This window comes from Triticum aestivum, chromosome 5B, assembly GCF_018294505.1.
Source record: "Triticum aestivum cultivar Chinese Spring chromosome 5B, IWGSC CS RefSeq v2.1, whole genome shotgun sequence".
NCBI lineage: Eukaryota > Viridiplantae > Streptophyta > Magnoliopsida > Poales > Poaceae > Triticum > Triticum aestivum.
The window spans coordinates 509113757-509120385 of NC_057807.1; positions in this window are offsets into that span (position 1 = coordinate 509113757).

Consider the following 6629-nt stretch of genomic DNA (forward strand, 5'->3'; position numbering starts at 1 on the left):
GCGGTACGCCACACCCCTCCCGACGAACAGGACCCCCGTTTCGACCGTAGCACTCCAACACAAGTCCGTTTTGCGGTACGCCACACCACTCCCGATCAGCAGGACCCCCGTTTCGACCGTAGGAGGTCCATTTCGTCCGTTTTGCGGTACGCCACACCCCTCCCGATCAACAGGACCCCCGTTTCGACCGTAGGAGGTCCGTTTCCTCCGTTCTGCTGTACGCCAGGCCTCGTTTCCATCGCATGTTCCATCCAATCCGGTTGGCTCCCACGTGTTCCGTTGCCTCCCGATGAACACGACGCATTCCGTTGCCTCCCCATGAACACGAGCATTCTGTTGCCTCCCCATGAACACGACGCATTCCGTTGCCTCCCCATGAACACGAGCCCTCGCCGTACGCATGCGCGACTAGGCGTTCGAGACCCCGCCCGTATGTACACATATGTGGCCGTATTTTCTTTCTTGCACACTGGCCGCTATACGTACGTGTACATGCTATGTGCGCTGTCGGATTTCGGGTTCTAGCAGACCCTCTAGATTCGAACACTGGGGTGCGCGCGGAGATTTTCCCTCTACCTACCTGCTCCTCACCGCCTCGCTATGAACTAAGCAATCAAGGGAACAACATAAGAGACACAGGGTTTATGCTGGTTCAGGCCACCATTGTGGTGTAATACCCTACTCCAGTGTGTGGTGTGGTGGATTGCCTCTTGGGCTGATGATGAACAGTACAAGGAAGAACATCCTCACGAGGGTCTGTTCTTGGCTGGTGCAATGAACTGCTAAGGGAGTTTAGTTGCTCTCTCTACTGGTTTCTAGGTGAGGGTCCGATTGATTTCTCGGTCCCCCTACCTTGTGGGTGGCTAGTCCTATTTGTAGGCAAAGGCCCTGGGCCTCTTCCCAAATATTGAGCGGGAAGGGCGCCAACAATTGGCCATTTTGAAGGGGAACATCTAGTACACTTATCCTGACTAAAGTTGGTCCTCGCCTGCCAAAGGCTCTGGTGGTGACGTCGGCTTGGGCTCCACGATGACTTCCATCCTACCGTTCTGCTGGTCTTGGTCTTGTTGCACCGAAATGGATGCCTTTGCTTGATGCTCTCGCTTGCGCTTGCCCCCTTTGCACCAAAGAGGAAAGAAGGACACTGTGCCGGCTGGCGCCCGCCTGACGCCCCGGGTCGTCATGGCTTGCGTCATGGGCACCTCGCGAGGTACCCTGCCTTGATCTCTCCGCCTCCTCGCGAGCCAGCCTGACGAGGCCGTGCCTGAGGACGCCTCCCGTCGTCCGCCCCGCGAGGCTTGGCCCCTCGCGAGGGTCTTGAACTCGGGTTGATGAAGATGGGCCATGCTGGGCCGCCCCTAGGGCCACGCCGCAGGCCGCAGGCAGGCAAGTCTAGGGACCCCCGTTCCCAGAACGCCGACAGAAGCCCCCGGGCCCAAGGCACGCCCGGACTTGGCTGAGCAGAGAGGCAAAGGGGCAAGTGCGAAGCGCCGCGGGCCCTAACTGCCCGCGGCCTCGGATGCCGCGTGGCGGTTGATTGGACGTGGGCGGCTCCGCTCCCCCACGACGCCTCGGCAACTATGCGAACCGCCAGGTCCCTGCATGCAAAGCGGGTCATGATTACCTGTGGTCGTGGAGGCAGGCGGTTGGCCTCCTCCGGCTATAAGTACGGAACGGCGTGAGCCATTCCGATCCATCCCTTCTTGCTTCTCCTTTTCTTCCATGGCTCCGCCGAAAAGGTTCTCGGCCGCAGAGAAAGGTAAGGCCCGCCAGGCGGAACTTGACTCTCCTCCACCCAAGCGCGGTCGAGGCCGTCCCCGCAAGCACCCCGCGACCCCCATGGTAGCTCCCCGCAGTCGCGGAGGCGATCTTCCGCGCGGCGAAGAGCGGCCGACCGCCGCTGGGGGACACGTCACAGCCGCGCGACCCCCTAGGCCGCGCTCCCACTCGGCAGAGGTACTGCCGGAGTTTGTTGTGTGGGCGGTGGAACCGGCCAGCACCCGGCTCCAACTCCCCCGTTTCCTCCTAGGCGAGCTTCCGGCTGGGGCCCCAGGCGGCCTCTGGCTCCAGGCGGATGGCTGCTGCGGCGGAGCCTCCTGGGCTTCGCTGGAGGTCTCCTCGGCTGGGAGCTTGGCCCTGACCAGCGGCTGGCAAACGTTTGCCCGCGCGCGTGGTCTGATCCAGCGGTGCACCCTGCACTTCAAGTTTGACGGCGATGCCACCCTCTACGTGAGGGTGTTCGGGGAAGATGGTCGTCGCGCTGGATGTTGCCCCGAGAGCGACGACCGCGGCCGTGGGTCCAGCCCTGGCGATGATGAAGATGACAGCGCACATGCGGCCGGTGGCGGTCGAGGTTCATCGAGCTTCGACGGCCCCTCTTCGAGCAGCGGCTCCTCCAGTGGTGGCCGCGATCAGCCTCCGCGCTGCCGCACCCGCCTGGAGGGAGGTAGCGGGCCTGCCCACCGTCGCGCCTCAGTGAAGCGCGAGACGGAGTCCTCCTGAGCTCCAGAGGCGGTTCGAGTCTCCCTCGCAAGCTGATGCCGGGTGAGTCACGCCTGTTTTGTTTTTCCCTTTCCCTGCGCAAAAAGACAGTAGTGTAGGGCCCTGCAAGGGTGTGCTGGGACTATTGCTTTTTAATTATTGTATTGCTTCCGTCATTTTGGTATTTGTGCCCTTTGCCGTATGCTAGTGCGCAGGAATTACTTAACTTGGGGGGAGGGCTTGTCGCGACCCTTGCTTCTCGTGGCCGAGGCTTTGTCGAACCTTCCATGTCCTGCGGGGGTTAGTCTGGAGAGGTAGTTCCTGGCCTTAGCCGTGGAGGCGATCGACCCAGGCCCTGCGTTCGTGTCGAGATGCCTGAGGGGCACGGACTGGAGGGGTGCTCCTGTAGTGGACCCGGGTTGGGTAGCCTCGAATGACAAGGGCAGAAAACACTCGCGAGGGTGCCCGTGGTACCCCCTCGCGAGACTTGCGTGAGAGAAACCGGGGCAGGAGAGCGAAAAAGGCAAACGGTCACAAACCAAAGACGACAACAACTTCAACAAAATCTCGAATGGGGATGAACAACCAACTGCAGAAAGCAAATGAGAAAAGCCTCGTCCGGCACCTAATCTAGTCTTCGACGTCTTCTCACCAGCATGGAACTAAGTGCTGCCACTGGGCGTGGGAGGGAGACCCAGGGCCTGAGGCCGGCGCTCTTGAGACTCCGGGGCGTCTACAGCCCCACTCATTATTACGTGAGAGTGTCACGGGCGGCGAGCTTCACAGGCACTGGCCTTCTTCACAGGCTCTGAGCCTTTCTCGTGAGGATAGACTTCACAGGCGTTCGCCTTCTTCACAGGCTCTGGGCCTTTTCCAAAATGCAACAGCTTCACGGGCGTTCGCCCTCTACACAGGCTCTAGGCCTTTTCCAAAACGCAGCAGCTTCACAGGCGTTCGCCTTCTTCAAAGGCTCTGTGCCTTTTTCAAAACGCAACAGCTTCACAGGCGTTCGCCTTCTTCATAGCCTCTGGGCCTTTTCGAAAACGCAACAGCTTCACAGGTGTTCCCCTTCTTCACAGGCTCTGGGCCTTTTCCAAAACGCAACAGCTTCACAGGCGTTCGCCTTCTTCACAGGCTCTGGGCCTTTTCCAAAACGCAACAGCTTCACAGGCGTTCACCTTCTTCACAGGCTCTGGGCCCTTTCAAGGGTAAAATCTCTGGAGGTGCTGGATGTTCCACGCATTCTGGATGGGCACCCCCTCCTGAGTCTCCAAGCGTGCGGAGCCGGGCCTCGAAACATGAACAACCTTGAACGGGCCCTCCCACATGGGAGAGAGCTTATGCAGTCCCTCCCTGGAGAGGGACGCCAGAGCACGAGGTCTCCTACCTCAAGTGTCCTGGGGCGGATGTTGCGGCAGTGGTATCGCCATAGCGCTTGTTGGTATCTTGCTGCCCGGAGCGCAGCCTCCCGGCAACGCTCCTCCCCCAGTACGAGATCCGTCCCCCACATGGCGTCCTGCTGCGCCTTGTCGAACGCCAGGACCCACGCGGAACGACGTCTGACCTCGTGAGGGAGGACCACTTCAGCTCCATAGACCAGGAAGAATGGGGTCTCGCCAGTTGGCTTGGTTGCGGTCGTGCGGATGGACCACAACACAAACTGAAGCTCGTCGTACCAGCCTCGGCCACAAGCCTCCAACTTCTTCTTGAACGTCCTGGTTTTGAGGCCCCTCAGGACCTCGGCGTTGGCCCGCTCGGCCTGACCGTTGCTCCGGGGATGCGCCACTGAAGCGTAACATATCTGCGTTCCAAGGTTAGCACAGTATGTTTTGAAGAGATTACTGGTGAACTGCGAACCGTTGTCGGTGATGATGCGGTTGGGTACCCCGAACCGGCTCACGATGCCCTTGATGAACTTGACCGCAGACCCTGCGGGGATGGTGCAGATAGCTTCCACTTCCGCCCACTTGGTGAATTTGTCCACGACGACGTAGAGGTAGCGATAGCCCCCTGGCGCCCGAGGAAATGGGCCCAGGATGTCTAGTCCCCAGACTGCGAATGGCCATGAGAGGGGTATAGTTTGCAGACCTCCAGCCGGCTGATGGATCTGCTTGGCATGGAACTGGCAGGCCTCGCAAGCCTTCACCAGTTCGGCAGCATCATTGAGTGCAGTGGGCCAATAGACCCCACTACGGAACGCCTTGCCAACGAGGGTCCGCGATGATGAATGATGCCCACAGTCCCCACCATGTATATCCGCTAGCAGTTCCTTCCCTTGCTCCCTGGAGATGCAGCGCAGGGACACATCATTCTGTCGCCTGCGGTAGAGCTCTCCGCCCCTGATGCAGTATGTTGTGGCCTGCCGCGCCACGCGCTCCGCTTCCTCCTCCTTCTCTGGCAAGATCCCTTGTGTCAGATAGCTCTGGAGCTCCGTGACCCAGCACCCCTCCTGAGGCTCCATTGTCAAGAGCAGACGCGCCCCTGAGGCCGGCCCGCAGACCGGGGCTCCCGAGGCTGGTGGCTGGGGGAGCTCCTCCCGAGACTGCACCGCGCTCGACAGTGATGGCGTGGCTGAGGGCTTGAAGATACGCTCTTCGAAGACGCCAGGATCCTGAGGCAGTCGCCTGGACGCTCGTTTAGCAATGTTGTTGGCCTCCTGATTGGTGCCACGGGGCACATGCTGTAACTCCAGCCCCTAGAACTGCTTCTCCATCCTGCGGACCTCCGCAAGGTAGGCTTCCATGTGCTCATCTCTTGGCTCGTATACTTTGTTGGAGAAGTTGACAAGGAGTTGTGAATCACCTTTGATGGTAAGGCGTTTTACTCCGAGGGCGGCCGCGGCCTTCAGGCCTGCCATCAAGCCTTCATATTCTGCTATGTTGTTGGAGACCTTTTCTCTGTGTTGGAAACAGAGCTGCACGGCGTAGTAGAGCTTGTCTTGGGTAGGAGATATAAGTACCGCACCAGCCCCCGCGCCGTGCCTGGAGAACGCCCCGTCGAAGTACATGACCCAACCGTCCGGCGCCTCACTTCCCGGGGAGAGGGATCGATCCTCATCAGCCATTAGGCCCGGCGCCTCTGTCCACTCCGCCACGAAATCTGCCAAGGCAGCCCCCTTGATGACTCTGGTTGTGCTGAATTCGAGCTGAAACGCTTGCAGTTCAATGTTCCACTCAGCGACTCTTTCAACTGAGTTGGGGCTCCTGAGCACCCTCTCCAAAGGGTATGCTGAGACAACCTTGATGGGGTGGCCCTAAAATAATGCCACAGCTTGCGCGAGGCCACCAATAGTGCGAGGAGAAGTTTCTGAGGCATGGGATATCGTGCCCTTGCGTCCCTCAACACTGTGTTGACGAAGTACACAGGATGTTCAACTTGGTTGGGAGTGCTGATGTCGATGGCACCCTCCGGAGACCGCGACGCCTCCTGAGGCAGGGGAGCCCCCAGCGGCTGGTCGCTAGGGGGAGGGGTTCCCGCTGTCCCGAGCGTGTCCCCTAGCGGCGGCGGATCCTTCTCGGCTGTAGCGGTGGTCTCTGCCGGCCTTCCTTGTTCGTGCTCCGCCCCGACCCGGGTGGATGCCGTGGCTCTATTCCGACGCTCCTCCCTAACCACCACCAGGGCTGCGCTGGCAGAGTAGGGAATGGCTGCAAGGTAAAGCACCAGGGGCTCCTGAGGGCGCGGGGCCACCATCACCGGTGGGCTGGTTAGGTATCTCTTGAGGTCTTGGAATGCCTTGTCTGCCTCTTCAGTCCACTCAAAGGGTCCCTTTTTCTTCATCAGCTGGAAGAAAGGCAGCGCTCGTTCTCCCAGCTTGGAGATGAAGCATCCCAGTGCTGTCACGCGCCGAGTGAGCTTCTACATTTCTCTAAGGGTCTTTGGCAGGCTCATGTCCTCGGCCGCCTTGACCTACTCCGGGTTAGCCTCGATGCCCCGGTGGGACACGAGGAAGCCCAAGAGCTTGCCTGAGGGGACCCCAAACACGCACTTCTCTGGGTTGAGTCGTAGGCTCACGGCGTCGAGGCTCGCGAAGGTTTCCTCCAGGTCTTGTATCAGGGTCTTGGCCTCGCGAGACTTCACCACAATATCATCGACGTAAGCCTCAACGTTTTTCCCGAGCTGTGGGCCCAAGGCGATGTGCATCAACCGCT